Source organism: Crinia signifera, chromosome 8 (assembly GCF_055691185.1).
Source record: "Crinia signifera chromosome 8, ASM5569118v1, whole genome shotgun sequence".
Taxonomy (NCBI): domain Eukaryota; kingdom Metazoa; phylum Chordata; class Amphibia; order Anura; family Myobatrachidae; genus Crinia; species Crinia signifera.
The window spans coordinates 73,743,428-73,770,955 of record NC_139224.1 but is presented as its reverse complement, the minus strand read 5'-3'; the positions used below and the strand labels follow the sequence as shown (position 1 = coordinate 73,770,955).

At 39.2% G+C, this 27,528-nt stretch overlaps 54 non-coding genes and 4 pseudogenes across 54 annotated transcripts; all 58 read right to left on the bottom strand.

Annotated features, from left to right (window-relative positions):
- Positions 1–305: 305 nt before the first annotated feature.
- On the bottom strand, positions 306–424 carry LOC146029059 (5S ribosomal RNA; annotated as a pseudogene).
- A 345-nt stretch (positions 425–769) lies between these two features.
- LOC146032013 (5S ribosomal RNA) lies at positions 770–888 on the bottom strand. The gene has a single exon (XR_014457462.1). It is a non-coding gene; the product is annotated as a 5S ribosomal RNA (ribosomal RNA).
- Positions 889–1,234: 346 nt separating this feature from the next.
- On the bottom strand, positions 1,235–1,353 carry LOC146032400 (5S ribosomal RNA). The gene has a single exon (XR_014457837.1). It is a non-coding gene; the product is annotated as a 5S ribosomal RNA (ribosomal RNA).
- A 344-nt stretch (positions 1,354–1,697) lies between these two features.
- LOC146033002 (5S ribosomal RNA) lies at positions 1,698–1,816 on the bottom strand. Its single transcript, XR_014458412.1, has one exon. It is a non-coding gene; the product is annotated as a 5S ribosomal RNA (ribosomal RNA).
- Positions 1,817–2,161: 345 nt separating this feature from the next.
- Positions 2,162–2,280, bottom strand: LOC146031993 (5S ribosomal RNA). Its single transcript, XR_014457443.1, has one exon. It is a non-coding gene; the product is annotated as a 5S ribosomal RNA (ribosomal RNA).
- Positions 2,281–2,625: 345 nt separating this feature from the next.
- LOC146031438 (5S ribosomal RNA) lies at positions 2,626–2,744 on the bottom strand. The gene has a single exon (XR_014456905.1). It is a non-coding gene; the product is annotated as a 5S ribosomal RNA (ribosomal RNA).
- A 345-nt stretch (positions 2,745–3,089) lies between these two features.
- On the bottom strand, positions 3,090–3,208 carry LOC146033952 (5S ribosomal RNA). The gene has a single exon (XR_014459360.1). It is a non-coding gene; the product is annotated as a 5S ribosomal RNA (ribosomal RNA).
- Positions 3,209–3,550: 342 nt separating this feature from the next.
- LOC146034172 (5S ribosomal RNA) lies at positions 3,551–3,669 on the bottom strand. The gene has a single exon (XR_014459578.1). It is a non-coding gene; the product is annotated as a 5S ribosomal RNA (ribosomal RNA).
- Positions 3,670–4,014: 345 nt separating this feature from the next.
- Positions 4,015–4,133, bottom strand: LOC146034727 (5S ribosomal RNA). Its single transcript, XR_014460131.1, has one exon. It is a non-coding gene; the product is annotated as a 5S ribosomal RNA (ribosomal RNA).
- A 343-nt stretch (positions 4,134–4,476) lies between these two features.
- On the bottom strand, positions 4,477–4,595 carry LOC146029043 (5S ribosomal RNA; annotated as a pseudogene).
- A 344-nt stretch (positions 4,596–4,939) lies between these two features.
- On the bottom strand, positions 4,940–5,058 carry LOC146033107 (5S ribosomal RNA). The gene has a single exon (XR_014458518.1). It is a non-coding gene; the product is annotated as a 5S ribosomal RNA (ribosomal RNA).
- Positions 5,059–5,403: 345 nt separating this feature from the next.
- On the bottom strand, positions 5,404–5,522 carry LOC146033509 (5S ribosomal RNA). Its single transcript, XR_014458917.1, has one exon. It is a non-coding gene; the product is annotated as a 5S ribosomal RNA (ribosomal RNA).
- A 343-nt stretch (positions 5,523–5,865) lies between these two features.
- LOC146029041 (5S ribosomal RNA) lies at positions 5,866–5,984 on the bottom strand (annotated as a pseudogene).
- A 344-nt stretch (positions 5,985–6,328) lies between these two features.
- On the bottom strand, positions 6,329–6,447 carry LOC146033105 (5S ribosomal RNA). Its single transcript, XR_014458516.1, has one exon. It is a non-coding gene; the product is annotated as a 5S ribosomal RNA (ribosomal RNA).
- Positions 6,448–6,792: 345 nt separating this feature from the next.
- On the bottom strand, positions 6,793–6,911 carry LOC146027408 (5S ribosomal RNA). Its single transcript, XR_014454811.1, has one exon. It is a non-coding gene; the product is annotated as a 5S ribosomal RNA (ribosomal RNA).
- A 344-nt stretch (positions 6,912–7,255) lies between these two features.
- LOC146032023 (5S ribosomal RNA) lies at positions 7,256–7,374 on the bottom strand. The gene has a single exon (XR_014457472.1). It is a non-coding gene; the product is annotated as a 5S ribosomal RNA (ribosomal RNA).
- A 345-nt stretch (positions 7,375–7,719) lies between these two features.
- On the bottom strand, positions 7,720–7,838 carry LOC146033386 (5S ribosomal RNA). Its single transcript, XR_014458795.1, has one exon. It is a non-coding gene; the product is annotated as a 5S ribosomal RNA (ribosomal RNA).
- A 345-nt stretch (positions 7,839–8,183) lies between these two features.
- Positions 8,184–8,302, bottom strand: LOC146031437 (5S ribosomal RNA). Its single transcript, XR_014456904.1, has one exon. It is a non-coding gene; the product is annotated as a 5S ribosomal RNA (ribosomal RNA).
- A 345-nt stretch (positions 8,303–8,647) lies between these two features.
- Positions 8,648–8,766, bottom strand: LOC146033951 (5S ribosomal RNA). Its single transcript, XR_014459359.1, has one exon. It is a non-coding gene; the product is annotated as a 5S ribosomal RNA (ribosomal RNA).
- Positions 8,767–9,111: 345 nt separating this feature from the next.
- LOC146033104 (5S ribosomal RNA) lies at positions 9,112–9,230 on the bottom strand. Its single transcript, XR_014458515.1, has one exon. It is a non-coding gene; the product is annotated as a 5S ribosomal RNA (ribosomal RNA).
- A 345-nt stretch (positions 9,231–9,575) lies between these two features.
- LOC146027407 (5S ribosomal RNA) lies at positions 9,576–9,694 on the bottom strand. The gene has a single exon (XR_014454810.1). It is a non-coding gene; the product is annotated as a 5S ribosomal RNA (ribosomal RNA).
- A 344-nt stretch (positions 9,695–10,038) lies between these two features.
- Positions 10,039–10,157, bottom strand: LOC146033432 (5S ribosomal RNA). The gene has a single exon (XR_014458841.1). It is a non-coding gene; the product is annotated as a 5S ribosomal RNA (ribosomal RNA).
- A 345-nt stretch (positions 10,158–10,502) lies between these two features.
- Positions 10,503–10,621, bottom strand: LOC146032910 (5S ribosomal RNA). Its single transcript, XR_014458322.1, has one exon. It is a non-coding gene; the product is annotated as a 5S ribosomal RNA (ribosomal RNA).
- A 345-nt stretch (positions 10,622–10,966) lies between these two features.
- Positions 10,967–11,085, bottom strand: LOC146027406 (5S ribosomal RNA). Its single transcript, XR_014454809.1, has one exon. It is a non-coding gene; the product is annotated as a 5S ribosomal RNA (ribosomal RNA).
- A 344-nt stretch (positions 11,086–11,429) lies between these two features.
- LOC146033431 (5S ribosomal RNA) lies at positions 11,430–11,548 on the bottom strand. The gene has a single exon (XR_014458840.1). It is a non-coding gene; the product is annotated as a 5S ribosomal RNA (ribosomal RNA).
- A 345-nt stretch (positions 11,549–11,893) lies between these two features.
- On the bottom strand, positions 11,894–12,012 carry LOC146034614 (5S ribosomal RNA). Its single transcript, XR_014460018.1, has one exon. It is a non-coding gene; the product is annotated as a 5S ribosomal RNA (ribosomal RNA).
- A 345-nt stretch (positions 12,013–12,357) lies between these two features.
- LOC146033385 (5S ribosomal RNA) lies at positions 12,358–12,476 on the bottom strand. The gene has a single exon (XR_014458794.1). It is a non-coding gene; the product is annotated as a 5S ribosomal RNA (ribosomal RNA).
- Positions 12,477–12,821: 345 nt separating this feature from the next.
- On the bottom strand, positions 12,822–12,940 carry LOC146031436 (5S ribosomal RNA). The gene has a single exon (XR_014456903.1). It is a non-coding gene; the product is annotated as a 5S ribosomal RNA (ribosomal RNA).
- A 345-nt stretch (positions 12,941–13,285) lies between these two features.
- Positions 13,286–13,404, bottom strand: LOC146033950 (5S ribosomal RNA). Its single transcript, XR_014459358.1, has one exon. It is a non-coding gene; the product is annotated as a 5S ribosomal RNA (ribosomal RNA).
- A 345-nt stretch (positions 13,405–13,749) lies between these two features.
- Positions 13,750–13,868, bottom strand: LOC146032452 (5S ribosomal RNA). Its single transcript, XR_014457886.1, has one exon. It is a non-coding gene; the product is annotated as a 5S ribosomal RNA (ribosomal RNA).
- Positions 13,869–14,213: 345 nt separating this feature from the next.
- LOC146033681 (5S ribosomal RNA) lies at positions 14,214–14,332 on the bottom strand. The gene has a single exon (XR_014459090.1). It is a non-coding gene; the product is annotated as a 5S ribosomal RNA (ribosomal RNA).
- A 796-nt stretch (positions 14,333–15,128) lies between these two features.
- On the bottom strand, positions 15,129–15,247 carry LOC146033103 (5S ribosomal RNA). Its single transcript, XR_014458514.1, has one exon. It is a non-coding gene; the product is annotated as a 5S ribosomal RNA (ribosomal RNA).
- A 345-nt stretch (positions 15,248–15,592) lies between these two features.
- LOC146027404 (5S ribosomal RNA) lies at positions 15,593–15,711 on the bottom strand. Its single transcript, XR_014454807.1, has one exon. It is a non-coding gene; the product is annotated as a 5S ribosomal RNA (ribosomal RNA).
- Positions 15,712–16,055: 344 nt separating this feature from the next.
- On the bottom strand, positions 16,056–16,174 carry LOC146034153 (5S ribosomal RNA). The gene has a single exon (XR_014459560.1). It is a non-coding gene; the product is annotated as a 5S ribosomal RNA (ribosomal RNA).
- Positions 16,175–16,519: 345 nt separating this feature from the next.
- LOC146032022 (5S ribosomal RNA) lies at positions 16,520–16,638 on the bottom strand. Its single transcript, XR_014457471.1, has one exon. It is a non-coding gene; the product is annotated as a 5S ribosomal RNA (ribosomal RNA).
- A 345-nt stretch (positions 16,639–16,983) lies between these two features.
- Positions 16,984–17,102, bottom strand: LOC146031992 (5S ribosomal RNA). Its single transcript, XR_014457442.1, has one exon. It is a non-coding gene; the product is annotated as a 5S ribosomal RNA (ribosomal RNA).
- Positions 17,103–17,447: 345 nt separating this feature from the next.
- LOC146034152 (5S ribosomal RNA) lies at positions 17,448–17,566 on the bottom strand. The gene has a single exon (XR_014459558.1). It is a non-coding gene; the product is annotated as a 5S ribosomal RNA (ribosomal RNA).
- Positions 17,567–17,911: 345 nt separating this feature from the next.
- Positions 17,912–18,030, bottom strand: LOC146032021 (5S ribosomal RNA). The gene has a single exon (XR_014457470.1). It is a non-coding gene; the product is annotated as a 5S ribosomal RNA (ribosomal RNA).
- Positions 18,031–18,374: 344 nt separating this feature from the next.
- On the bottom strand, positions 18,375–18,493 carry LOC146031991 (5S ribosomal RNA). The gene has a single exon (XR_014457441.1). It is a non-coding gene; the product is annotated as a 5S ribosomal RNA (ribosomal RNA).
- A 345-nt stretch (positions 18,494–18,838) lies between these two features.
- LOC146034703 (5S ribosomal RNA) lies at positions 18,839–18,957 on the bottom strand. The gene has a single exon (XR_014460106.1). It is a non-coding gene; the product is annotated as a 5S ribosomal RNA (ribosomal RNA).
- A 345-nt stretch (positions 18,958–19,302) lies between these two features.
- Positions 19,303–19,421, bottom strand: LOC146033949 (5S ribosomal RNA). Its single transcript, XR_014459357.1, has one exon. It is a non-coding gene; the product is annotated as a 5S ribosomal RNA (ribosomal RNA).
- A 343-nt stretch (positions 19,422–19,764) lies between these two features.
- On the bottom strand, positions 19,765–19,883 carry LOC146033347 (5S ribosomal RNA). The gene has a single exon (XR_014458757.1). It is a non-coding gene; the product is annotated as a 5S ribosomal RNA (ribosomal RNA).
- A 346-nt stretch (positions 19,884–20,229) lies between these two features.
- LOC146033907 (5S ribosomal RNA) lies at positions 20,230–20,348 on the bottom strand. The gene has a single exon (XR_014459315.1). It is a non-coding gene; the product is annotated as a 5S ribosomal RNA (ribosomal RNA).
- Positions 20,349–20,692: 344 nt separating this feature from the next.
- LOC146034980 (5S ribosomal RNA) lies at positions 20,693–20,811 on the bottom strand. Its single transcript, XR_014460384.1, has one exon. It is a non-coding gene; the product is annotated as a 5S ribosomal RNA (ribosomal RNA).
- Positions 20,812–21,154: 343 nt separating this feature from the next.
- Positions 21,155–21,273, bottom strand: LOC146033345 (5S ribosomal RNA). The gene has a single exon (XR_014458754.1). It is a non-coding gene; the product is annotated as a 5S ribosomal RNA (ribosomal RNA).
- A 346-nt stretch (positions 21,274–21,619) lies between these two features.
- On the bottom strand, positions 21,620–21,738 carry LOC146034947 (5S ribosomal RNA). Its single transcript, XR_014460351.1, has one exon. It is a non-coding gene; the product is annotated as a 5S ribosomal RNA (ribosomal RNA).
- A 344-nt stretch (positions 21,739–22,082) lies between these two features.
- LOC146033128 (5S ribosomal RNA) lies at positions 22,083–22,201 on the bottom strand. Its single transcript, XR_014458539.1, has one exon. It is a non-coding gene; the product is annotated as a 5S ribosomal RNA (ribosomal RNA).
- Positions 22,202–22,546: 345 nt separating this feature from the next.
- LOC146032411 (5S ribosomal RNA) lies at positions 22,547–22,665 on the bottom strand. The gene has a single exon (XR_014457848.1). It is a non-coding gene; the product is annotated as a 5S ribosomal RNA (ribosomal RNA).
- A 345-nt stretch (positions 22,666–23,010) lies between these two features.
- On the bottom strand, positions 23,011–23,129 carry LOC146028217 (5S ribosomal RNA; annotated as a pseudogene).
- Positions 23,130–23,472: 343 nt separating this feature from the next.
- LOC146033415 (5S ribosomal RNA) lies at positions 23,473–23,591 on the bottom strand. Its single transcript, XR_014458825.1, has one exon. It is a non-coding gene; the product is annotated as a 5S ribosomal RNA (ribosomal RNA).
- A 345-nt stretch (positions 23,592–23,936) lies between these two features.
- Positions 23,937–24,055, bottom strand: LOC146033098 (5S ribosomal RNA). The gene has a single exon (XR_014458508.1). It is a non-coding gene; the product is annotated as a 5S ribosomal RNA (ribosomal RNA).
- Positions 24,056–24,399: 344 nt separating this feature from the next.
- On the bottom strand, positions 24,400–24,518 carry LOC146031989 (5S ribosomal RNA). The gene has a single exon (XR_014457438.1). It is a non-coding gene; the product is annotated as a 5S ribosomal RNA (ribosomal RNA).
- Positions 24,519–24,863: 345 nt separating this feature from the next.
- Positions 24,864–24,982, bottom strand: LOC146034978 (5S ribosomal RNA). The gene has a single exon (XR_014460381.1). It is a non-coding gene; the product is annotated as a 5S ribosomal RNA (ribosomal RNA).
- Positions 24,983–25,325: 343 nt separating this feature from the next.
- On the bottom strand, positions 25,326–25,444 carry LOC146033413 (5S ribosomal RNA). Its single transcript, XR_014458823.1, has one exon. It is a non-coding gene; the product is annotated as a 5S ribosomal RNA (ribosomal RNA).
- A 345-nt stretch (positions 25,445–25,789) lies between these two features.
- Positions 25,790–25,908, bottom strand: LOC146033096 (5S ribosomal RNA). The gene has a single exon (XR_014458507.1). It is a non-coding gene; the product is annotated as a 5S ribosomal RNA (ribosomal RNA).
- Positions 25,909–26,252: 344 nt separating this feature from the next.
- On the bottom strand, positions 26,253–26,371 carry LOC146031988 (5S ribosomal RNA). Its single transcript, XR_014457437.1, has one exon. It is a non-coding gene; the product is annotated as a 5S ribosomal RNA (ribosomal RNA).
- A 345-nt stretch (positions 26,372–26,716) lies between these two features.
- On the bottom strand, positions 26,717–26,835 carry LOC146034701 (5S ribosomal RNA). The gene has a single exon (XR_014460104.1). It is a non-coding gene; the product is annotated as a 5S ribosomal RNA (ribosomal RNA).
- A 345-nt stretch (positions 26,836–27,180) lies between these two features.
- On the bottom strand, positions 27,181–27,299 carry LOC146033948 (5S ribosomal RNA). Its single transcript, XR_014459356.1, has one exon. It is a non-coding gene; the product is annotated as a 5S ribosomal RNA (ribosomal RNA).
- Positions 27,300–27,528: the final 229 nt, after the last annotated feature.

Here is a 27,528-nt window from a genome sequence, read left to right as displayed (position 1 = left end):
ACCAGGTAAGCTAATAAAAAAGGTTCCTAACTATATTGGCTTACTGAAAAAAATCATGTGTTGGTAATGTAAAAAGATCTACAGGACATAATATTAGCAGGTGGTCTCAAATTAAACTACTAAAGAGGCTCAACACTGTTTAGCTGCCAAAAGCAGTTGGAATAGGGCCGAAACAGTTTGGTAAGTTTTTAGTTGATGGCTATTGTGTCTGTTTGACCTCTCCCTAATGTCTGAACTGGCAATAAGAAAAAAGTTTCCAATTTAAATAGCTAGAGAATAAAAACAATTTGCCAGTAATGGGAAAAAACAAACAGCACCTGGTGTTCCCATGTCGTCTCCCACCAAAGTACTAACCAGACCCATCACTGCTTAGCTTCCAAGATCAGACAAGATTGGGCGTATCCAATGTGGTATGGCTGTAAGTGAGACACAGGCACTTTTTTTGCCCTCTTCTACTTCTATAACCAGGTAAGGTAATAAAAATGTTTCGTAACTGTTTTGGCTTACTGAAAAAAATCATGTGTTGGTAATGTAAAAAGACCTACAGGACATAATATTAGCAGGTGGTCTCAAATTAAACTACTAAAGAGGCTCAACACTGTTTAGCTGCAAAAGCAGTTGGAATTGGGCCGAAACAGTGTGGTAAGTCTTTAGGTGATGGTTATATGTCTGTTTGACCTCTCCCAAATGTCTGTATTGGTAATGAAAAGAAAAAGTTTCAAATTTAAATAGCTAGAGAATAAAAACAATTTGCCCAGTAATGGGAAAAAACCTACAGCACCTGGTGTTCCCATGTGGTCTCCCACCCAAGTACTAACCAGGCCCAACACTGCTTAGCTTCCAAGATCGGACAAGATTGGGCGTATACAATGTGGTATGGCTGTAGGTGAGATACAGGCACTTTTTTGCCCTCTTCTACTTCTATAACCAGGTAAGCTAATAAAAAAGGTTCCTAACTATATTGGCATACTGAAAAAAATCATGTGTTGGTAATGTAAAAAGATCTACAGGACTTAATATTAGCAGGTGGTCTCAAATTAAACTACTAAAGAGGCTCAACACTGTTTAGCTGCCAAAAGCAGTTGGAATTGGGCCGAAACAGTGTCGTAAGTCTTTTGGTGATGGCTATTGTGTCTGTTTGACCTCTCCCAAATGTCTGTATTGGCCATAAAAAGAAAAAGTTTCCAATTTAAATAGCTAGAGAATAAAAACAATTTGCCAGTAATGGGAAAAAAACCTACAGCACCTGGTGTTCCCATGTGGTCTCCCACCCAAGTACTAACCAGGCCCAACACTGCTTAGCTTCCAGGATCAGACGAGATTGGGCGTATCCAATGTGGTATGGCTGTAGGTAAGATACAGGCACTCTTTTGCCCTCTTCTACTTCTATAACCAGGTAAGCTAATAAAAAGGTTCCTAACGATATTGGCTTACTGAAAAAAATCATGTGTTGGTAATGTAAAAAGATCTACAGGACATAATATTAGCAGGTGGTCTCAAATTAAACTACTAAAGAGGCTCAACACTGTTTAGCTGCCAAAAACAGTTGGAATAGGGCCGAAACAGTGTGGTAAGTCTTTTGGTGATGGCTATTGTGTCTGTTTGACCTCTCCCAAATGTCTGTATTGGCAATAAAAAGAAAAAGTTTCCAATTTAAATAGCTAGAGAATAAAAACAATTTGCCAGTAATGGGAAAAAACCAACAGCACCTGGTGTTTCCATGTGGTCTCCCAACCAAGTACTAACCAGGCCCAACACTGCTTAGCTTCCAAGATCAGACGGGATTGGGCGTATCCAATGTGGTATGGCTGTAGGTGAGATACAGGCACTCTTTTGCCCTCTTCTACTTCTATAACCAGGTAAGCTAATAAAAAAGGTTCCTAACTATATTGGCTTACTGAAAAAAATCATGTGTTGGTAATGTAAAAAGACCTACAGGACATAATATTAGCAGGTGTTCTCAAATTAAACTACTAAAGAGGCTCAAAACTGTTTAGCTGCCAAAAGCAGTTGGAATTGGGCCTAAACAGTGTGGTAAGTCTTTTGGTGATGGCTATTGTGTCTGTTTGACCTCTCCCAAATGTCTGTATTGGCAATAAAAAGAAAAAGTTTCCAATTTAAATAGCTAGAGAATAAAAACAATTTGTCAGTAATGGGAAAAAACCTACAGCACCTGGTGTTTCCATGTGGTCTCCCACCCAAGTACTAACCAGGCCCAACACTGCTTAGCTTCCAAGATCAGACGGGATTGGGCATATCCAATGTGGTATGGCTGTAGGTGAGATACAGGCACTCTTTTGCCATCTTCTACTTCTATAACCAGGTAAGCTAATAAAAAAGGTTCCTAACTATATTGGCTTACTGAAAAAAATCATGTGTTGGTAATGTAAAAAGATCTACAGGACATAATATTAGCAGGTGGTCTCAAATTAAACTACTAAAGAGGCTCAACACTGTTTAGCTGCCAAAAGCAGTTGGAATTGGGGCGAAAAAGTTTGGTAAGTTTTTAGTTGAAGGCTGTTGTGTCTGTTTGACCTCTCCCAAATGTCTGTATTGGTAATAAAAAGAAAAAGTTTCCAATTTAAATAGCTAGAGAATAAAAACAATTTGCCAGTAATGGGAAAAAACCTACAGCACCTGGTGTTTCCATGTGGTCTCCCAACCAAGTACTAACCAGGCCCAACACTGCTTAGCTTCCAAGATCAGACGGGATTGGGCGTATCCAATGTGGTATGGCTGTAGGTGAGACACAGGCACTCTTTTGCCCTCTTCTACTTCTATAACCAGGTAAGCTAATAAAAAAGGTTCCTAACTATATTGGCTTACTGAAAAAAATCATGTGTTGGTAATGTAAAAAGATCTACAGGACATAATATTAGCAGGTGGTCTCAAATTAAACTACTAAAGAGGCTCAACACTGTTTAGCTGCCAAAAGCAGTTGGAATTGGGCCGAAACAGTGTGGTAAGTCTTTAGCTGATGGCTATTGTGTCTGTTTGACCTCTCCCAAATGTCTGTATTGGCAATAAAAAGAAAAAGTTTCCAATTTAAATAGCTAGAGAATAAAAACAATTTGCCAGTAATGGGAAAAAACCTACAGCACCTGGTGATCCAATGTGGTCTCCCACCCAAGTACTAACCAGGCCCAACACTGCTTAGCTTCCAAGATCAGACGAGATTGGGCGTATCCAATGTGGTATGGCTGTAGGTGAGATACAGGCACTTTTTTGCCCTCTTCTACTTCTATAACCAGGTAAGGTAATAAAAAAGTTTCGTAACTGTTTTGGCTTACTGAAAAAAATCATGTGTTGGTAATGTAAAAAGACCTACAGGACATAATATTAGCAGGTGGTCTCAAATAAACTACTAAAGAGGCTCAACACTGTTTAGCTGCAAAAGCAGTTGGAATTGGGCCGAAACAGTGTGGTAAGTCTTTAGGTGATGGTTATATGTCTGTTTGACCTCTCCCAAATGTCTGTATTGGTAATGAAAAGAAAAAGTTTCCAATTTAAATAGCTAGAGAATAAAAACAATTTGCCAGTAATGGGAAAAAACCTACAGCACCTGGTGATCCCATGTGGTCGCCCAACCAAGTACTAACCAGGCCCAACACTGCTTAGCTTCCAAGATCAGACGAGATTGGGCATATCCAATGTGGTATGGCTGTAGGTGAGATACAGGCACTTTTTTGCCCTCTTCTACTTCTATAACCAGGTAAGCTAATAAAAAAGGTTCCTAACTATATTGGCTTACTGAAAAAAATCATGTGTTGGTAATGTAAAAAGACCTACAGGACATAATATTAGCAGGTGGTCTCAAATTAAACTACTAAAGAGGCTCAACACTGTTTAGCTGCCAAAAGCAGTTGGAATTGGGCCGAAACAGTGTGGTAAGTCTTTTGGTGATGGCTATTGTGTCTGTTTGACCTCTCCCAAATGTCTGTATTGGCCATAAAAAGAAAAAGTTTCCAATTTAAATAGCTAGAGAATAAAAACAATTTACCAGTAATGGGAAAAAACCTACAGCACCTGGTGTTCCCATGTGGTCTCCCACCCAAATACTAACCAGGCCCAACACTGCTTAGCTTCCAGGATCAGACGAGATTGGGCGTATCCAATGTGGTATTGCTGTAGGTAAGATACAGGCACTCTTTTGCCCTCTTCTACTTCTATAACCAGGTAAGCTAATAAAAAAGGTTCCTAACTATATTGGCTTACTGAAAAAAATCATGTGTTGGTAATGTAAAAAGATCTACAGGACATAATATTAGCAGGTGGTCTCAAATTAAACTACTAAAGAGGCTCAACACTGTTTAGCTGCCAAAAGCAGTTGGAAATGGGCCGAAACAGTTTGGTAAGTTTTTAGTTGATGGCTATTGTGTCTTTTTGACCTCTCCCAAATGTCTGTACTGGCAATAAAAAAAAAGTTTCCAATTAAAATAGCTAGAGAATAAAAACAATTTGCCAGTAATGCGAAAAAACATACAGCACCTGGGGTTCCCATGTGGTCTCCCACCTAAGTACTAACCAGGCCTATCACTGCTTAGCTTTCAAGATCAGACAAGATTGGGCGTATCCGATGTGGTATGGCTGTAAGTGAGACACAAGAACTTTTTTGCCCTCTTCTACTTCTATAACCAGGTAAGGTAATAAAAAAGTTTCGTAACTGTTTTGGCTTACTGAAAAAAATCATGTGTTGGTAATGTAAAAAGACCTACAGGACATAATATTAGCAGGTGGTCTCAAATTAAACTACTAAAGAGGCTCAACACTGTTTAGCTGCAAAAGCAGTTGGAATTGGGCCGAAACAGTGTGGTAAGTCTTTAGGTGATGGTTATATGTCTGTTTGACCTCTCCCAAATGTCTGTATTGGTAATGAAAAGAAAAAGTTTCAAATTTAAATAGCTAGAGAATAAAAACAATTTGCCCAGTAATGGGAAAAAACCTACAGCACCTGGTGTTCCCATGTGGTCTCCCACCCAAGTACTAACCAGGCCCAACACTGCTTAGCTTCCAAGATCGGACAAGATTGGGCATATACAATGTGGTATGGCTGTAGGTGAGATACAGGCACTTTTTTGCCCTCTTCTACTTCTATAACCAGGTAAGCTAATAAAAAAGGTTCCTAACTATATTGGCTTACTGAAAAAAATCATGTGTTGGTAATGTAAAAAGATCTACAGGACATAATATTAGCAGGTGGTCTCAAATTAAACTACTAAAGAGGCTCAACACTGTTTATCTGCCAAAAGCAGTTGGAATTGGGCCGAAACAGTGTGGTAAGTCTTTTGGTGATGGCTATTGTGTCTGTTTGACCTCTCCCAAATGTCTGTATTGGCCATAAAAAGAAAAAGTTTCCAATTTAAATAGCTAGAGAATAAAAACAATTTGCCAGTAATGGGAAAAAACCTACAGCACCTGGTGTTCCCATGTGGTCTCCCACCCAAGTACTAACCAGGCCCAACACTGCTTAGCTTCCAGGATCAGACGAGATTGGGCGTATCCAATGTGGTATTGCTGTAGGTAAGATACAGGCACTCTTTTGCCCTCTTCTACTTCTATAACCAGGTAAGCTAATAAAAAAGGTTCCTAACTATATTGGCTTACTGAAAAAAATCATGTGTTGGTAATGTAAAAAGATCTACAGGACATAATATTAGCAGGTGGTCTCAAATTAAACTACTAAAGAGGCTCAACACTGTTTAGCTGCCAAAAGCAGTTGGAAATGGGCCGAAACAGTTTGGTAAGTTTTTAGTTGATGGCTATTGTGTCTTTTTGACCTCTCCCAAATGTCTGTACTGGCAATAAAAAAAAAGTTTCCAATTAAAATAGCTAGAGAATAAAAACAATTTGCCAGTAATGCGAAAAAACATACAGCACCTGGGGTTCCCATGTGGTCTCCCACCTAAGTACTAACCAGGCCTATCACTGCTTAGCTTTCAAGATCAGACAAGATTGGGCGTATCCGATGTGGTATGGCTGTAAGTGAGACACAAGAACTTTTTTGCCCTCTTCTACTTCTATAACCAGGTAAGGTAATAAAAAAGTTTCGTAACTGTTTTGGCTTACTGAAAAAAATCATGTGTTGGTAATGTAAAAAGACCTACAGGACATAATATTAGCAGGTGGTCTCAAATTAAACTACTAAAGAGGCTCAACACTGTTTAGCTGCAAAAGCAGTTGGAATTGGGCCGAAACAGTGTGGTAAGTCTTTAGGTGATGGTTATATGTCTGTTTGACCTCTCCCAAATGTCTGTATTGGTAATGAAAAGAAAAAGTTTCAAATTTAAATAGCTAGAGAATAAAAACAATTTGCCCAGTAATGGGAAAAAACCTACAGCACCTGGTGTTCCCATGTGGTCTCCCACCCAAGTACTAACCAGGCCCAACACTGCTTAGCTTCCAAGATCGGACAAGATTGGGCATATACAATGTGGTATGGCTGTAGGTGAGATACAGGCACTTTTTTGCCCTCTTCTACTTCTATAACCAGGTAAGCTAATAAAAAAGGTTCCTAACTATATTGGCTTACTGAAAAAAATCATGTGTTGGTAATGTAAAAAGATCTACAGGACATAATATTAGCAGGTGGTCTCAAATTAAACTACTAAAGAGGCTCAACACTGTTTATCTGCCAAAAGCAGTTGGAATTGGGCCGAAACAGTGTGGTAAGTCTTTTGGTGATGGCTATTGTGTCTGTTTGACCTCTCCCAAATGTCTGTATTGGCCATAAAAAGAAAAAGTTTCCAATTTAAATAGCTAGAGAATAAAAACAATTTGCCAGTAATGGGAAAAAACCTACAGCACCTGGTGTTCCCATGTGGTCTCCCACCCAAGTACTAACCAGGCCCAACACTGCTTAGCTTCCAGGATTAGACGAGATTGGGCATATCCAATGTGGTATGGCTGTAGGTAAGATACAGGCACTCTTTTGCCCTCTTCTACTTCTATAACCAGGTAAGCTAATAAAAAGGTTCCTAACTATATTGGCTTACTGAAAAAAATCATGTGTTGGTAATGTAAAAAGATCTACAGGACATAATATTAGCAGGTGGTCTCAAATTAAACTACTAAAGAGGCTCAACACTGTTTAGCTGCCAAAAGCAGTTGGAATTGGGCCGAAACAGTGTGGTAAGTCTTTAGGTGATGGTTATTGTGTCTGTTTGACCTCTCCCAAATGTCTGTATTGGTAATAAAAAGAAAAAGTTTCCAATTTAAATAGCTAGAGAATAAAAACAATTTGCCAGTAATGGGAAAAAACCTACAGCACCTGGTGTTCCCATGTGGTCTCCCACCCAAGTACTAACCAGGCCCAACAGTGCTTAGCTTCCAAGATCAGACGAGATTGGGCGTACCCAATGTGGTATGGCTGTAGGTGAGATACCGGCTCTTTTTTGCCCTCTTCTACTTCTATAACCAGGTAAGCTAATAAAAAAGGTTCCTAACTATATTGGCTTACTGAAAAAAATCATGTGTTGGTAATGTAAAAAGACCTACAGGACATAATATTAGCAGGTGTTCTCAAATTAAACTACTAAAGAGGCTCAAAACTGTTTAGCTGCCAAAAGCAGTTGGAATTGGGCCTAAACAGTGTGGTAAGTCTTTTGGTGATGGCTATTGTGTCTGTTTGACCTCTCCCAAATGTCTGTATTGGCAATAAAAAGAAAAAGTTTCCAATTTAAATAGCTAGAGAATAAAAACAATTTGTCAGTAATGGGAAAAAACCTACAGCACCTGGTGTTTCCATGTGGTCTCCCACCCAAGTACTAACCAGGCCCAACACTGCTTAGCTTCCAAGACCAGACGGGATTGGGCATATCCAATGTGGTATGGCTGTAGGTGAGATACAGGCACTCTTTTGCCATCTTCTACTTCTATAACCAGGTAAGCTAATAAAAAAGGTTCCTAACTATATTGGCTTACTGAAAAAAATCATGTGTTGGTAATGTAAAAAGATCTACAGGACATAATATTAGCAGGTGGTCTCAAATTAAACTACTAAAGAGGCTCAACACTGTTTAGCTGCCAAAAGCAGTTGGAATTGGGCCGAAAAAGTTTGGTAAGTTTTTAGTTGAAGTTTGTTGTGTCTGTTTGACCTCTCCCAAATGTCTGTATTGGTAATAAAAAGAAAAAGTTTCCAATTGAAATAGCTAGAGAATAAAAACAATTTGCCAGTAATGGGAAAAAACCTACAGCACCTGGTGTTTCCATGTGGTCTCCCAACCAAGTACTAACCAGGCCCAACACTGCTTAGCTTCCAAGATCAGACGGGATTGGGCGTATCCAATGTGGTATGGCTGTAGGTGAGATACAGGCACTCTTTTGCCCTCTTCTACTTCTATAACCAGGTAAGCTAATAAAAAAGGTTCCTAACTATATTGGCTTACTGAAAAAAATCATGTGTTGGTAATGTAAAAAGTTCTACAGGACATAATATTAGCAGGTGGTCTAAAATTAAACTACTAAAGAGGCTCAACACTGTTTAGCTGCCAAAAGCAGTTGGAATTGGGCCGAAACAGTGTGGTAAGTCTTTAGCTGATGGCTATTGTGTCTGTTTGACCTCTCCCAAATGTCTGTATTGGCAATAAAAAGAAAAAGTTTCCAATTTAAATAGCTAGAGAATAAAAACAATTTGCCAGTAATGGGAAAAAACCTACAGCACCTGGTGATCCAATGTGGTCTCCCACCCAAGTACTAACCAGGCCCAACACTGCTTAGCTTCCAAGATCAGACGAGATTGGGCGTATCCAATGTGGTATGGCTGTAGGTGAGATACAGGCACTTTTTTGCCCTCTTCTACTTCTATAACCAGGAAAGCTAATAAAAAAATTTCCTAACTATATTGGCTTACTGAAAAAAATCATGTGTTGGTAATGTAAAAAGACCTACAGGACATAATATTAGCAGGTGTTCTCAAATTAAACTACTAAAGAGGCTCAACACTGTTTATCTGCCAAAAGCAGTTGGAATTGGGCATAAACAGTGTGGTAAGTCTTTAGGTGATGGCTATTGTGTCTGTTTGACCTCTCCCAAATGTCTGTATTGGCAATAAAAAGAAAAAGTTTCCAATTTAAATAGCTAGAGAATAAAAACAATTTGCCAGTAATGGGAAAAAACCTACAGCACCTGGTGTTCCCATGTGGTCTCCCACCCAAGTACTAACCAGGCCCAACACTGCTTAGCTTCCAAGATCGGACAAGATTGGGCATATACAATGTGGTATGGCTGTAGGTGAGATACAGGCACTTTTTTGCCCTCTTCTACTTCTATAACCAGGTAAGCTAATAAAAAAGGTTCCTAACTATATTGGCTTACTGAAAAAAATCATGTGTTGGTAATGTAAAAAGATCTACAGGACATAATATTAGCAGGTGGTCTCAAATTAAACTACTAAAGAGGCTCAACACTGTTTATCTGCCAAAAGCAGTTGGAATTGGGCCGAAACAGTGTGGTAAGTCTTTTGGTGATGGCTATTGTGTCTGTTTGACCTCTCCCAAATGTCTGTATTGGCCATAAAAAGAAAAAGTTTCCAATTTAAATAGCTAGAGAATAAAAACAATTTGCCAGTAATGGGAAAAAACCTACAGCACCTGGTGTTCCCATGTGGTCTCCCACCCAAGTACTAACCAGGCCCAACACTGCTTAGCTTCCAGGATTAGACGAGATTGGGCATATCCAATGTGGTATGGCTGTAGGTAAGATACAGGCACTCTTTTGCCCTCTTCTACTTCTATAACCAGGTAAGCTAATAAAAAGGTTCCTAACTATATTGGCTTACTGAAAAAAATCATGTGTTGGTAATGTAAAAAGATCTACAGGACATAATATTAGCAGGTGGTCTCAAATTAAACTACTAAAGAGGCTCAACACTGTTTAGCTGCCAAAAGCAGTTGGAATTGGGCCGAAACAGTGTGGTAAGTCTTTTGGTGATGGCTATTGTGTCTGTTTGACCTCTCCCAAATGTCTGTATTGGCAATAAAAAGAAAAAGTTTCCAATTTAAATAGCTAGAGAATAAAAACAATTTGCCAGTAATGGGAAAAAACCTACAGCACCTGGTGTTTCCATGTGGTCTCCCAACCAAGTACTAACCAGGCCCAACACTGCTTAGCTTCCAAGATCAGACAGGATTGGGCGTATCCAATGTGGTATGGCTGTAGGTGAGATACAGGCACTCTTTTGCCCTCTTCTACTTCTATAACCAGGTAAGCTAATAAAAAAGGTTCCTAACTATATTGGCTTACTGAAAAAAATCATGTGTTGGTAATGTAAAAAGATCTACAGGACATAATATTAGCAGGTGGTCTCAAATTAAACTACTAAAGAGGCTCAACACTGTTTAGCTGCCAAAAGCAGTTGGAATTGGGCCGAAACAGTGTGGTAAGTCTTTAGGTGATGGTTATTGTGTCTGTTTGACCTCTCCCAAATGTCTGTATTGGTAATAAAAAGAAAAAGTTTCCAATTTAAATAGCTAGAGAATAAAAACAATTTGCCAGTAATGGGAAAAAACCTACAGCACCTGGTGTTCCCATGTGGTCTCCCACCCAAGTACTAACCAGGCCCAACAGTGCTTAGCTTCCAAGATCAGACGAGATTGGGCGTACCCAATGTGGTATGGCTGTAGATGAGATACCGGCTCTTTTTTGCCCTCTTTTACTTCTATAACCAGGTAAGCTAATAAAAAAGGTTCCTAACTATATTGGCTTACTGAAAAAAATCATGTGTTGGTAATGTAAAAAGATCTACAGGACATAATATTAGCAGGTGGTCTCAAATTAAACTACTAAAGAGGCTCAACACTGTTTATCTGCCAAAAGCAGTTGGAATTGGGCCGAAACAGTGTGGTAAGTCTTTTGGTGATGGCTATTGTGTCTGTTTGACCTCTCCCAAATGTCTGTATTGGCCATAAAAAGAAAAAGTTTCCAATTTAAATAGCTAGAGAATAAAAACAATTTGCCAGTAATGGGAAAAAACCTACAGCACCTGGTGTTCCCATGTGGTCTCCCACCCAAGTACTAACCAGGCCCAACACTGCTTAGCTTCCAGGATTAGACGAGATTGGGCATATCCAATGTGGTATGGCTGTAGGTAAGATACAGGCACTCTTTTGCCCTCTTCTACTTCTATAACCAGGTAAGCTAATAAAAAGGTTCCTAACTATATTGGCTTACTGAAAAAAATCATGTGTTGGTAATGTAAAAAGATCTACAGGACATAATATTAGCAGGTGGTCTCAAATTAAACTACTAAAGAGGCTCAACACTGTTTAGCTGCCAAAAGCAGTTGGAATTGGGCCGAAACAGTGTGGTAAGTCTTTTGGTGATGGCTATTGTGTCTGTTTGACCTCTCCCAAATGTCTGTATTGGCAATAAAAAGAAAAAGTTTCCAATTTAAATAGCTAGAGAATAAAAACAATTTGCCAGTAATGGGAAAAAACCTACAGCACCTGGTGTTTCCATGTGGTCTCCCAACCAAGTACTAACCAGGCCCAACACTGCTTAGCTTCCAAGATCAGACAGGATTGGGCGTATCCAATGTGGTATGGCTGTAGGTGAGATACAGGCACTCTTTTGCCCTCTTCTACTTCTATAACCAGGTAAGCTAATAAAAAAGGTTCCTAACTATATTGGCTTACTGAAAAAAATCATGTGTTGGTAATGTAAAAAGATCTACAGGACATAATATTAGCAGGTGGTCTCAAATTAAACTACTAAAGAGGCTCAACACTGTTTAGCTGCCAAAAGCAGTTGGAATTGGGCCGAAACAGTGTGGTAAGTCTTTAGGTGATGGTTATTGTGTCTGTTTGACCTCTCCCAAATGTCTGTATTGGTAATAAAAAGAAAAAGTTTCCAATTTAAATAGCTAGAGAATAAAAACAATTTGCCAGTAATGGGAAAAAACCTACAGCACCTGGTGTTCCCATGTGGTCTCCCACCCAAGTACTAACCAGGCCCAACAGTGCTTAGTTTCCAAGATCAGACGAGATTGGGCGTACCCAATGTGGTATGGCTGTAGATGAGATACCGGCTCTTTTTTGCCCTCTTCTACTTCTATAACCAGGTAAGCTAATAAAAAAGGTTCCTAACTATATTGGCTTACTGAAAAAAATCATGTGTTGGTAATGTAAAAAGACCTACAGGACATAATATTAGCAGGTGTTCTCAAATTAAACTACTAAAGAGGCTCAAAACTGTTTAGCTGCCAAAAGCAGTTGGAATTGGGCCTAAACAGTGTGGTAAGTCTTTTGGTGATGGCTATTGTGTCTGTTTGACCTCTCCCAAATGTCTGTATTGGCAATAAAAAGAAAAAGTTTCCAATTTAAATAGCTAGAGAATAAAAACAATTTGTCAGTAATGGGAAAAAACCTACAGCACCTGGTGTTTCCATGTGGTCTCCCACCCAAGTACTAACCAGGCCCAACACTGCTTAGCTTCCAAGACCAGACGGGATTGGGCATATCCAATGTGGTATGGCTGTAGGTGAGATACAGGCACTCTTTTGCCATCTTCTACTTCTATAACCAGGTAAGCTAATAAAAAAGGTTCCTAACTATATTGGCTTACTGAAAAAAATCATGTGTTGGTAATGTAAAAAGATCTACAGGACATAATATTAGCAGGTGGTCTCAAATTAAACTACTAAAGAGGCTCAACACTGTTTAGCTGCCAAAAGCAGTTGGAATTGGGCCGAAAAAGTTTGGTAAGTTTTTAGTTGAAGTTTGTTGTGTCTGTTTGACCTCTCCCAAATGTCTGTATTGGTAATAAAAAGAAAAAGTTTCCAATTGAAATAGCTAGAGAATAAAAACAATTTGCCAGTAATGGGAAAAAACCTACAGCACCTGGTGTTTCCATGTGGTCTCCCAACCAAGTACTAACCAGGCCCAACACTGCTTAGCTTCCAAGATCAGACGGGATTGGGCGTATCCAATGTGGTATGGCTGTAGGTGAGATACAGGCACTCTTTTGCCCTCTTCTACTTCTATAACCAGGTAAGCTAATAAAAAAGGTTCCTAACTATATTGGCTTACTGAAAAAAATCATGTGTTGGTAATGTAAAAAGTTCTACAGGACATAATATTAGCAGGTGGTCTAAAATTAAACTACTAAAGAGGCTCAACACTGTTTAGCTGCCAAAAGCAGTTGGAATTGGGCCGAAACAGTGTGGTAAGTCTTTAGCTGATGGCTATTGTGTCTGTTTGACCTCTCCCAAATGTCTGTATTGGCAATAAAAAGAAAAAGTTTCCAATTTAAATAGCTAGAGAATAAAAACAATTTGCCAGTAATGGGAAAAAACCTACAGCACCTGGTGATCCAATGTGGTCTCCCACCCAAGTACTAACCAGGCCCAACACTGCTTAGCTTCCAAGATCAGACGAGATTGGGCGTATCCAATGTGGTATGGCTGTAGGTGAGATACAGGCACTTTTTTGCCCTCTTCTACTTCTATAACCAGGTAAGGTAATAAAAAAGTTTCGTAACTGTTTTGGCTTACTGAAAAAAATCATGTGTTGGTAATGTAAAAAGACCTACAGGACATAATATTAGCAGGTGGTCTCAAATTAAACTACTAAAGAGGCTCAACACTGTTTAGCTGCTAAAAGCAGTTGGAATTGGGCCGAAACAGTGTGGTAAGTCTTTAGGTGATGGTTATTGTGTCTTTTTGACCTCTCCCAAATGTCTGTATTGGTAATAAAAAGAAAAAGTTTCCAATTTAAATAGCTAGAGAATAAAAACAATTTGCCAGTAATGGGAAAAAACCTACAGCACCTGGTGTTCCCATGTGGTCTTCCACCCAAGTACTAACCAGGCCCAACACTGCTTAGCTTCCAAGATCAGACGAGATTGGGCGTATCCAATGTGGTATGGCTGTAGGAGAGATACCGGCTCTTTTTTGCCCTCTTCTACTTCTATAACCAGGTAAGCTAATAAAAAAGGTTCCTAACTATATTGGCTTACTGAAAAAAATCATGTGTTGGTAATGTAAAAAGACCTACAGGACATAATATTAGCAGGTGGTCTCAAATTAAACTACTAAAGAGGCTCAAAATTGTTTAGCTGCCAAAAGCAGTTGGAATTGGGCCTAAACAGTGTGGTAAGTCTTTTAGTGATGGCTATTGTGTCTGTTTGACCTCTCCCAAATGTCTGTATTGGCAATAAAAAGAAAAAGTTTCCAATTTAAATAGCTAGAGAATAAAAACAATTTGTCAGTAATGGGAAAAAACCTACAGCACCTGGTGTTTCCATGTGGTCTCCCACCCAAGTACTAACCAGGCCCAACACTGCTTAGCTTCCAAGATCAGACGGGATTGGGCATATCCAATGTGGTATGGCTGTAGCTGAGATACAGGCACTCTTTTGCCATCTTCTACTTCTATTACCAGGTAAGCTAATAAAAAAGGTTCCTAACTATATTGGCTTACTGAAAAAAATCATGTGTTGGTAATGTAAAAAGATCTACAGGACATAATATTAGCAGGTGGTCTCAAATTAAACTACTAAAGAGGCTCAACACTGTTTAGCTGCCAAAAGCAGTTGGAAATGGGCCGAAACAGTTTGGTAAGTTTTTAGTTGATGGCTATTGTGTCTGTTTGACCTCTCCCAAATGTCTGTACTGGCAATAAAAAAAAAGTTTCCAATTAAAATAGCTAGAGAATAAAAACAATTTGCCAGTAATGGGAAAAAACATACAGCACCTGGGGTTCCCATGTGGTCTCCCACCTAAGTACTAACCAGGCCTATCACTGCTTAGCTTTCAAGATCAGGCGTATCCGATGTGGTATGGCTGTAATTGAGACACAAGAACTTTTTTGCCCACTTCTAATTCTATAACCAGGTAAGGTAATAAAAAAGTTTCGTAACTGTTTTGGCTTACTGAAAAAAATCATGTGTTGGTAATGTAAAAAGACCTACAGGACATAATATTAGCAGGTGGTCTCAAATTAAACTACTAAAGAGGCTCAACACTGTTTAGCTGCAAAAGCAGTTGGAATTGGGCCGAAACAGTGTGGTAAGTCTTTAGGTTATGGTTATATGTCTGTTTGACCTCTCCCAAATGTCTGTATTGGTAATGAAAAGAAAAAGTTTCAAATTTAAATAGCTAGAGAATAAAAACAATTTGCCCAGTAATGGGAAAAAACCTACAGCACCTGGTGTTCCCATGTGGTCTCCCACCCAAGTACTAACCAGGCCCAACACTGCTTAGCTTCCAAGATCGGACAAGATTGGGCATATACAATGTGGTATGGCTGTAGGTGAGATACAGGCACTTTTTTGCCCTCTTCTACTTCTATAACCAGGTAAGCTAATAAAAAAGGTTCCTAACTATATTGGCTTACTGAAAAAAATCATGTGTTGGTAATGTAAAAAGATCTACAGGACATAATATTAGCAGGTGGTCTCAAATTAAACTACTAAAGAGGCTCAACACTGTTTAGCTGCCAAAAGCAGTTGGAATTGGGCCGAAACAGTGTGGTAAGTCTTTTGGTGATGGCTATTGTGTCTGTTTGACCTCTCCCAAATGTCTGTATTGGCCATAAAAAGAAAAAGTTTCCAATTTAAATAGCTAGAGAATAAAAACAATTTGCCAGTAATGGGAAAAAACCTACAGCACCTGGTGTTCCCATGTGGTCTCCCACCCAAGTACTAACCAGGCCCAACACTGCTTAGCTTCCAGGATTAGACGAGATTGGGCATATCCAATGTGGTATGGCTGTAGGTAAGATACAGGCACTCTTTTGCCCTCTTCTACTTCTATAACCAGGTAAGCTAATAAAAAGGTTCCTAACTATATTGGCTTACTGAAAAAAATCATGTGTTGGTAATGTAAAAAGATCTACAGGACATAATATTAGCAGGTGGTCTCAAATTAAACTACTAAAGAGGCTCAACACTGTTTAGCTGCCAAAAGCAGTTGGAATTGGGCCGAAACAGTGTGGTAAGTCTTTTGGTGATGGCTATTGTGTCTGTTTGACCTCTCCCAAATGTCTGTATTGGCAATAAAAAGAAAAAGTTTCCAATTTAAATAGCTAGAGAATAAAAACAATTTGCCAGTAATGGGAAAAAACCTACAGCACCTGGTGTTTCCATGTGGTCTCCCAACCAAGTACTAACCAGGCCCAACACTGCTTAGCTTCCAAGATCAGACAGGATTGGGCGAATCCAATGTGGTATGGCTGTAGGTGAGATACAGGCACTCTTTTGCCCTCTTCTACTTCTATAACCAGGTAAGCTAATAAAAAAGGTTCCTAACTATATTGGCTTACTGAAAAAAATCATGTGTTGGTAATGTAAAAAGATCTACAGGACATAATATTAGCAGGTGGTCTCAAATTAAACTACTAAAGAGGCTCAACACTGTTTAGCTGCCAAAAGCAGTTGGAATTGGGCCGAAACAGTGTGGTAAGTCTTTAGGTGATGGTTATTGTGTCTGTTTGACCTCTCCCAAATGTCTGTATTGGTAATAAAAAGAAAAAGTTTCCAATTTAAATAGCTAGAGAATAAAAACAATTTGCCAGTAATAGGAAAAAACCTACAGCACCTGGTGTTCCCATGTGGTCTCCCACCCAAGTACTAACCAGGCCCAACAGTGCTTAGCTTCCAAGATCAGACGAGATTGGGCGTACCCAATGTGGTATGGCTGTAGGTGAGAAACCGGCTCTTTTTTGCCCTCTTCTACTTCTATAACCAGGTAAGCTAATAAAAAAGGTTCCTAACTATATTGGCTTACTGAAAAAAATCATGTGTTGGTAATGTAAAAAGACCTACAGGACATAATATTAGCAGGTGTTCTCAAATTAAACTACTAAAGAGGCTCAAAACTGTTTAGCTGCCAAAAGCAGTTGGAATTGGGCCTAAACAGTGTGGTAAGTCTTTTGGTGATGGCTATTGTGTCTGTTTGACCTCTCCCAAATGTCTGTATTGGAAATAAAAAGAAAAAGTTTCCAATTTAAATAGCTAGAGAATAAAAACAATTTGTCAGTAATGGGAAAAAACCTACAGCACCTGGTGTTTCCATGTGGTCTCCCACCCAAGTACTAACCAGGCCCAACACTGCTTAGCTTCCAAGATCAGACGGGATTGGGCATATCCAATGTGGTATGGCTGTAGGTGAGATACAGGCACTCTTTTGCCATCTTCTACTTCTATAACCAGGTAAGCTAATAAAAAAGGTTCCTAACTATATTGGCTTACTGAAAAAAATCATGTGTTGGTAATGTAAAAAGATCTACAGGACATAATATTAGCAGGTGGTCTCAAATTAAACTACTAAAGAGGCTCAACACTGTTTAGCTGCCAAAAGCAGTTGGAATTGGGCCGAAACAGTGTGGTAAGTCTTTTGGTGATGGCTATTGTGTCTGTTTGACCTCTCCCAAATGTCTGTATTGGCAATAAAAAGAAAAAGTTTCCAATTTAAATAGCTAGAGAATAAAAACAATTTGCCAGTAATGGGAAAAAACCTACAGCACCTGGTGTTTCCATGTGGTCTCCCAACCAAGTACTAACCAGGCCCAACACTGCTTAGCTTCCAAGATCAGACAGGATTGGGCGAATCCAATGTGGTATGGCTGTAGGTGAGATACAGGCACTCTTTTGCCCTCTTCTACTTCTATAACCAGGTAAGCTAATAAAAAAGGTTCCTAACTATATTGGCTTACTGAAAAAAATCATGTGTTGGTAATGTAAAAAGATCTACAGGACATAATATTAGCAGGTGGTCTCAAATTAAACTACTAAAGAGGCTCAACACTGTTTAGCTGCCAAAAGCAGTTGGAATTGGGCCGAAACAGTGTGGTAAGTCTTTAGGTGATGGTTATTGTGTCTGTTTGACCTCTCCCAAATGTCTGTATTGGTAATAAAAAGAAAAAGTTTCCAATTTAAATAGCTAGAGAATAAAAACAATTTGCCAGTAATGGGAAAAAACCTACAGCACCTGGTGTTCCCATGTGGTCTCCCACCCAAGTACTAACCAGGCCCAACAGTGCTTAGCTTCCAAGATCAGACGAGATTGGGCGTACCCAATGTGGTATGGCTGTAGGTGAGCACCGGCTCTTTTTTGCCCTCTTCTACTTCTATAACCAGGTAAGCTAATAAAAAAGGTTCCTAACTATATTGGCTTACTGAAAAAAATCATGTGTTGGTAATGTAAAAAGACCTACAGGACATAATATTAGCAGGTGTTCTCAAATTAAACTACTAAAGAGGCTCAAAACTGTTTAGCTGCCAAAAGCAGTTGGAATTGGGCCTAAACAGTGTGGTAAGTCTTTTGGTGATGGCTATTGTGTCTGTTTGACCTCTCCCAAATGTCTGTATTGGAAATAAAAAGAAAAAGGTTCCAATTTAAATAGCTAGAGAATAAAAACAATTTGTCAGTAATGGGAAAAAACCTACAGCACCTGGTGTTTCCATGTGGTCTCCCACCCAAGTACTAACCAGGCCCAACACTGCTTAGCTTCCAAGATCAGACGGGATTGGGCATATCCAATGTGGTATGGCTGTAGGTGAGATACAGGCACTCTTTTGCCATCTTCTACTTCTATAACCAGGTAAGCTAATAAAAAAGGTTCCTAACTATATTGGCTTACTGAAAAAAATCATGTGTTGGTAATGTAAAAAGATCTACAGGACATAATATTAGCAGGTGGTCTCAAATTAAACTACTAAAGAGGCTCAACACTGTTTAGCTGCCAAAAGCAGTTGGAATTGGGCCGAAAAAGTTTGGTAAGTTCTTAGTTGAAGGTTGTTGTGTCTGTTTGACCTCTCCCAAATGTCTGTATTGGTAATAAAAAGAAAAAGTTTCCAATTTAAATAGCTAGAGAATAAAAACAATTTGCCAGTAATGGGAAAAAACCTACAGCACCTGGTGTTTCCATGTGGTCTCCCAAACAAGTACTAACCAGGCCCAACACTGCTTTGCTTCCAAGATCAGACGGGATTGGGCGTATCCAATATGGTATGGCTGTAGGTGAGATACAGGCACTCTTTTGCCCTCTTCTACTTCTATAACCAGGTAAGCTAATAAAAAAGGTTCCTAACTATATTGGCTTACTGAAAAAAATCATGTGTTGGTAATGTAAAAAGATCTACAGGACATAATATTAGCAGGTGGTCTCAAATTAAACTACTAAAGAGGCTCAACACTGTTTTGCTGCCAAAAGCAGTTGGAATTGGGCCGAAACAGTGTGGTAAGTCTTTAGCTGATGGCTATTGTGTCTGTTTGACCTCTCCCAAATGTCTGTATTGGCAATAAAAAGAAAAAGTTTCCAATTTAAATAGCTAGAGAATAAAAACAATTTGCCAGTAATGGGAAAAAACCTACAGCACCTGGTGATCCAATGTGGTCTCCCACCCAAGTACTAACCAGGCCCAACACTGCTTAGCTTCCAAGATCAGACGAGATTGGGCGTATCCAATGTGGTATGGCTGTAGGTGAGATACAGGCACTTTTTTGCCCTCTTCTACTTCTATAACCAGGTAAGGTAATAAAAAAGTTTCGTAACTGTTTTGGCTTACTGAAAAAAATCATGTGTTGGTAATGTAAAAAGACCTACAGGACATAATATTAGCAGGTGGTCTCAAATTAAACTACTAAAGAGGCTCAACACTGTTTAGCTGCAAAAGCAGTTGGAATTGGGCCGAAACAGTGTGGTAAGTCTTTAGGTGATGGGTATATGTCTGTTTGACCTCTCCCAAATGTCTGTATTGGTAATGAAAAGAAAAAGTTTCCAATTTAAATAGCTAGAGAATAAAAACAATTTGCCAGTAATGGGAAAAAACCTACAGCACCTGGTGATCCCATGTGGTCGCCCAACCAAGTACTAACCAGGCCCAACACTGCTTAGCTTCCAAGATCAGACGAGATTGGGCGTATCCAATGTGGTATGGCTGTAGGTGAGATACAGGCACTTTTTTTGCCCTCTTCTACTTCTATAACCAGGTAAGCTAATAAAAAAGGTTCCTAACTATATTGGCTTATTGAAAAAAATCATGTGTTGGTAATGTAAAAAGACCTACAGGACATAATATTAGCAGGTGGTCTCAAATTAAACTACTAAAGAGGCTCAACACTGTTTAGCTGCCAAAAGCAGTTGGAATTGGGCCGAAACAGTGTGGTAAGTCTTTTGGTGATGGCTATTGTGTCTGTTTGACCTCTCCCAAATGTCTGTATTGGCCATAAAAAGAAAAAGTTTCCAATTTAAATAGCTAGAGAATAAAAACAATTTACCAGTAATGGGAAAAAACCTACAGCACCTGGTGTTCCCATGTGGTCTCCCACCCAAATACTAACCAGGCCCAACACTGCTTAGCTTCCAGGATCAGACGAGATTGGGCGTATCCAATGTGGTATGGCTGTAGGTAAGATACAGGCACTCTTTTGCCCTCTTCTACTTCTATAACCAGGTAAGCTAATAAAAAGGTTCCTAACTATATTGGCTTACTGAAAAAAATCATGTGTTGGTAATGTAAAAAGATCTACAGGACATAATATTAGCAGGTGGTCTCAAATTAAACTACTAAAGAGGCTCAACACTGTTTAGCTGCTAAAAGCAGTTGGAATTGGGCCGAAACAGTGTGGTAAGTCTTTAGGTGATGGTTATTGTGTCTTTTTGACCTCTCCCAAAAGTCTGTATTGGTAATAAAAAGAAAAAGTTTCCAATTTAAATAGCTAGAGAATAAAAACAATTTGCCAGTAATGGGAAAAAACCTACAGCACCTGGTGTTCCCATGTGGTCTTCCACCCAAGTACTAACCAGGCCCAACACTGCTTAGCTTCCAAGATCAGACGAGATTGGGCGTATCCAATGTGATATGGCTTTAGGTGAGATACCGGCTCTTTTTTGCCCTCTCCTACTTCTATAACCAGGTAAGCTAATAAAAAAGGTTCCTAACTATATTGGCTTACTGAAAAAAATCATGTGTTGGTAATGTAAAAAGACCTACAGGACATAATATTAGCAGGTGGTCTCAAATTAAACTACTAAAGAGGCTCAACACTGTTTAGCTGCAAAAGCAGTTGGAATTGGGCCGAAACAGTGTGGTAAGTCTTTAGGTGATGGTTATATGTCTGTTTGACCTCTCCCAAATGTCTGTATTGGTAATGAAAAGAAAAAGTTTCCAATTTAAATAGCTAGAGAATAAAAACAATTTGCCAGTAATGGGAAAAAACCTACAGCACCTGGTGATCCCATGTGGTCGCCCAACCAAGTACTAACCAGGCCCAACACTGCTTAGCTTCCAAGATCAGACGAGATTGGGCGTATCCAATGTGGTATGGCTGTAGGTGAGATACAGGCACTTTTTTTGCCCTCTTCTACTTCTATAACCAGGTAAGCTAATAAAAAAGGTTCCTAACTATATTGGCTTACTGAAAAAAATCATGTGTTGGTAATGTAAAAAGACCTACAGGACATAATATTAGCAGGTGGTCTCAAATTAAACTACTAAAGAGGCTCAACACTGTTTAGCTGCCAAAAGCAGTTGGAATTGGGCCGAAACAGTGTGGTAAGTCTTTTGGTGATGGCTATTGTGTCTGTTTGACCTCTCCCAAATGTCTGTATTGGCCATAAAAAGAAAAAGTTTCCAATTTAAATAGCTAGAGAATAAAAACAATTTGCCAGTAATGGGAAAAAACCTACAGCACCTGGTGTTCCCATGTGGTCTCCCACCCAAGTACTAACCAGGCCCAACACTGCTTAGCTTCCAGGATTAAACGAGATTGGGCGTATCCAATGTGGTATGGCTGTAGGTAAGATACAGGCACTCTTTTGCCCTCTTCTACTTCTATAACCAGGTAAGCTAATAAAAAGGTTCCTAACTATATTGGCTTACTGAAAAAAATCATGTGTTGGTAATGTAAAAAGATCTACAGGACATAATATTAGCAGGTGGTCTCAAATTAAACTACTAAAGAGGCTCAACACTGTTTAGCTGCCAAAAGCAGTTGGAATTGGGCCGAAACAGTGTGGTAAGTCTTTAGATGATGGTTTTTGTGTCTGTTTGACCTCTCCCAAATGTCTGTATTGGTAATAAAAAGAAAAAGTTTCCAATTTAAATAGCTAGAGAATAAAAACAATTTGCCAGTAATGGGAAAAAACCTACAGCACCTGGTGTTCCCATGTGGTCTCCCACCCAAGTACTAACCAGGCCCAACAGTGCTTAGCTTCCAAGATCAGACGAGATTGAGCGTACCCAATGTGGTATGGCTGTAGGTGAGATACCGGCTCTTTTTTGCCCTCTTCTACTTCTATAACCAGGTAAGCTAATAAAAAAGGTTCCTAACTATATTGGCTTACTGAAAAAAATCATGTGTTGGTAATGTAAAAAGACCTACAGGACATAATATTAGCAGGTGGTCTCAAATTAAACTACTAAAGAGGCTCAAAACTGTTTAGCTGCCAAAAGCAGTTGGAATTGGGCCTAAACAGTGTGGTAAGTCTTTTGGTGATGGCTATTGTGTCTGTTTGACCTCTCCCAAATGTCTGTATTGGCAATAAAAATAAAAAGTTTCCAATTTAAATAGCTAGAGAATAAAAACAATTTGTCAGTAATGGGAAAAAACCTACAGCACCTGGTGTTTCCATGTGGTCTCCCACCCAAGTACTAACCAGGCCCAACACTGCTTAGCTTTCAAGATCAGACGGGATTGGGCGTATCCAATGTGGTATGGCTGTAGGTGAGATAAAGGCACTCTTTTGCCATCTTCTACTTCTATAACCAGGTAAGCTAATAAAAAAGGTGTCTAACTATATTGGCTTACTGAAAAAAATCATGTGTTGGTAATGTAAAAAGATCTACAGGACATAATATTAGCAGGTGGTCTCAAATTAAACTACTAAAGAGGCTCAACACTGTTTAGCTGCCAAAAGCAGTTGGAATTGGGCCGAAAAAGTTTGGTAAGTTTTTAGTTGATGGCTATTGTGTCTGTTTGACCTCTCCCAAATGTCTTTACTGGCAATAAAAAAAAAAGTTTCCAATTTAAATAGCTAGAGAATAAAAACAATTTGCCAGTAATGGGAAAAAAACATACAGCACTTGGGGTTCCCACGTGGTCTCCCACCCAAGTACTAACCAGGCCCATCACTGCTTAGCTTCCAAGATCAGACGAGATTGGGCGTATCTAATATGGTATGGCTGTAAGTGAGACACAGGAACTTTTTTGCCCTCTTCTACTTCTATAACCAGGTAAGGTAATAAAAAAGTTTCTTAACTGTTTTGGCTTACTGAAAAAAGTAATGTGTTGGTAATGTAAAAAGACCTACAGGACATAATATTAGCAGGTGGTCTCAAATTATACTACTAAAGAGACTCAACACTGTTTAGCTGCAAAAGCAGTTGGAATTGGGCCGAAAAAGTGTGGTAAGTCTTTAGGTGATGGTTATATGTCTGTATGACCTCTCCCAAATGTCTGTATTGGCCATAAAAAGAAAAAGTTTCCAATTTAAATAGCTAGAGAATAAAAACAATTTGCCAGTAATGGGAAAAAACCTACAGCACCTGGTGTTCCCATGTGGTTTCCCACCCAAGTACTAACCAGGCCCAACACTGCTTAGCTTCCAGGATCAGACGAGATTGGGCGTATCCAATGTGGTATGGCTGTAGGTGAGATACAGGCACTTTTTTGCCCTCTTCTACTTCTATAACCAGGTAAGCTAATAAAAAAGGTTCCTAACTATATTGGCTTACTGAAAAAAATCATGTGTTGGTAATGTAAAAAGACCTACAGGACATAATATTAGCAGGTGGTCTCAAATTAAACTACTAAAGAGGCTCAACACTGTTTAGCTGCCAAAAGCAGTTGGAATTGGGCCTAAACAGTGTGGTAAGTCTTTAGGTGATGGCTATTGTGTCTGTTTGACCTCTCCCAAATGTCTTTATTGGCAATAAAAAGAAAAAGTTTCCAATTTAAATAGCTAGAGAATAAAAACAATTTGCCAGTAATGGGAAAAAACCTACAGCACCTGGGGATCCCATGTGGTCTCCCACCCAAGTACTAACCAGGCCCAACACTGCTTAGCTTCCAAGATCAGACGAGATTGGGCGTATCCAATGTGGTATGGCTGTAGGTGAGATACAGGCACTTTTTTGCCCTCTTCTACTTCTATAACCAGGAAAGCTAATAAAAAAATTTTCTAACTGTTTTGGCTTACTGAAAAAAAATCATGTGTTGGTAATGTAAAAAGACCTACAGGACATGATATAAGCACATGGTCTCAAATTAAACTACTAAAGAGGCTCAACAATGTTTAGCTGCCAAAAGCAGTTGGAATTTGGCCTAAACAGTGTGGTAAGTTTTTAGGTGATGGCTATTGTGTCTGTTTGACCTCTCCCAAATGTCTGTACTGGCATTAAAAAAAAAGTTTCCAATTTAAATAGCTAGAGAATAAAAACAATTTGTCAGTAATGGGAAAAAACCTACAGCACCTGGTGTTTCCATGTGGTCTCCCACCCAAGTACTAACCAGGCCCAACACTGCTTAGCTTCCAAGATCAGACGGGATTGGGCATATCCAATGTGGTATGGCTGTAGGTGAGATACAGGCACTCTTTTGCCATCTTCTACTTCTATAACCAGGTAAGCTAATAAAAAAGGTTCCTAACTATATTGGCTTACTGAAAAAAATCATGTGTTGGTAATGTAAAAAGATCTACAGGACATAATATTAGCAGGTGGTCTCAAATTAAACTACTAAAGAGGCTCAACACTGTTTAGCTGCCAAAAGCAGTTGGAATTGGGCCGAAAAAGTTTGGTAAGTTTTTAGTTGATGGCTATTGTGTCTGTTTGACCTCTCCCAAATGTCTTTACTGGCAATAAAAAAAAAAGTTTCCAATTTAAATAGCTAGAGAATAAAAACAATTTGCCAGTAATGGGAAAAAAACATACAGCACCTGGGGTTCCCACGTGGTCTCCCACCCAAGTACTAACCAGGCCCATCACTGCTTAGCTTCCAAGATCAGACGAGATTGGGCGTATCTAATATGGTATGGCTGTAAGTGAGACACAGGAACTTTTTTGCCCTCTTCTACTTCTATAACCAGGTAAGGTAATAAAAAAGTTTCTTAACTGTTTTGGCTTACTGAAAAAAGTAATGTGTTGGTAATGTAAAAAGACCTACAGGACATAATATTAGCAGGTGGTCTCAAATTATACTACTAAAGAGACTCAACACTGTTTAGCTGCAAAAGCAGTTGGAATTGGGCCGAAAAAGTGTGGTAAGTCTTTAGGTGATGGTTATATGTCTGTTTGACCTCTCCCAAATGTCTGTATTGGCCATAAAAAGAAAAAGTTTCCAATTTAAATAGCTAGAGAATAAAAACAATTTGCCAGTAATGGGAAAAAACCTACAGCACCTGGTGTTCCCATGTGGTTTCCCACCCAAGTACTAACCAGGCCCAACACTGCTTAGCTTCCAGGATCAGACGAGATTGGGCGTATCCAATGTGGTATGGCTGTAGGTGAGATACAGGCACTTTTTTGCCCTCTTCTACTTCTATAACCAGGTAAGCTAATAAAAAAGGTTCCTAACTATATTGGCTTACTGAAAAAAATCATGTGTTGGTAATGTAAAAAGACCTACAGGACATAATATTAGCAGGTGGTCTCAAATTAAACTACTAAAGAGGCTCAACACTGTTTAGCTGCCAAAAGCAGTTGGAATTGGGCCTAAACAGTGTGGTAAGTCTTTAGGTGATGGCTATTGTGTCTGTTTGACCTCTCCCAAATGTCTTTATTGGCAATAAAAAGAAAAAGTTTCCAATTTAAATAGCTAGAGAATAAAAACAATTTGCCAGTAATGGGAAAAAACCTACAGCACCTGGGGATCCCATGTGGTCTCCCACCCAAGTACTAACCAGGCCCAACACTGCTTAGCTTCCAAGATCAGACGAGATTGGGCGTATCCAATGTGGTATGGCTGTAGGTGAGATACAGGCACTTTTTTGCCCTCTTCTACTTCTATAACCAGGAAAGCTAATAAAAAAATTTTCTAACTGTTTTGGCTTACTGAAAAAAAATCATGTGTTGGTAATGTAAAAAGACCTACAGGACATGATATAAGCACATGGTCTCAAATTAAACTACTAAAGAGGCTCAACAATGTTTAGCTGCCAAAAGCAGTTGGAATTTGGCCTAAACAGTGTGGTAAGTTTTTAGGTGATGGCTATTGTGTCTGTTTGACCTCTCCCAAATGTCTGTACTGGCATTAAAAAAAAAGTTTCCAATTTAAATAGCTAGAGAATAAAAACAATTTGTCAGTAATGGGAAAAAACCTACAGCACCTGGTGTTTCCATGTGGTCTCCCACCCAAGTACTAACCAGGCCCAACACTGCTTAGCTTCCAAGATCAGACGGGATTGGGCATATCCAATGTGGTATGGCTGTAGGTGAGATACAGGCACTCTTTTGCCATCTTCTACTTCTATAACCAGGTAAGCTAATAAAAAAGGTTCCTAACTATATTGGCTTACTGAAAAAAATCATGTGTTGGTAATGTAAAAAGATCTACAGGACATAATATTAGCAGGTGGTCTCAAATTAAACTACTAAAGAGGCTCAACACTGTTTAGCTGCCAAAAGCAGTTGGAATTGGGCCGAAAAAGTTTGGTAAGTTCTTAGTTGAAGGTTGTTGTGTCTGTTTGACCTCTCCCAAATGTCTGTATTGGTAATAAAAAGAAAAAGTTTCCAATTTAAATAGCTAGAGAATAAAAACAATTTGCCAGTAATGGGAAAAAACCTACAGCACCTGGTGTTTCCATGTGGTCTCCCAAACAAGTACTAACCAGGCCCAACACTGCTTTGCTTCCAAGATCAGACGGGATTGGGCGTATCCAATATGGTATGGCTGTAGGTGAGATACAGGCACTCTTTTGCCCTCTTCTACTTCTATAACCAGGTAAGCTAATAAAAAAGGTTCCTAACTATATTGGCTTACTGAAAAAAATCATGTGTTGGTAATGTAAAAAGATCTACAGGACATAATATTAGCAGGTGGTCTCAAATTAAACTACTAAAGAGGCTCAACACTGTTTTGCTGCCAAAAGCAGTTGGAATTGGGCCGAAACAGTGTGGTAAGTCTTTAGCGGATGGCTATTGTGTCTGTTTGACCTCTCCCAAATGTCTGTATTGGCAATAAAAAGAAAAAGTTTCCAATTTAAATAGCTAGAGAATAAAAACAATTTGCCAGTAATGGGAAAAAACCTACAGCACCTGGTGATCCAATGTGGTCTCCCACCCAAGTACTAACCAGGCCCAACACTGCTTAGCTTCCAAGATCAGACGAGATTGGGCGTATCCAATGTGGTATGGCTGTAGGTGAGATACAGGCACTTTTTTGCCCTCTTCTACTTCTATAACCAGGTAAGGTAATAAAAAAGTTTCGTAACTGTTTTGGCTTACTGAAAAAAATCATGTGTTGGTAATGTAAAAAGACCTACAGGACATAATATTAGCAGGTGGTCTCAAATTAAACTACTAAAGAGGCTCAACACTGTTTAGCTGCAAAAGCAGTTGGAATTGGGCCGAAACAGTGTGGTTAGTCTTTAG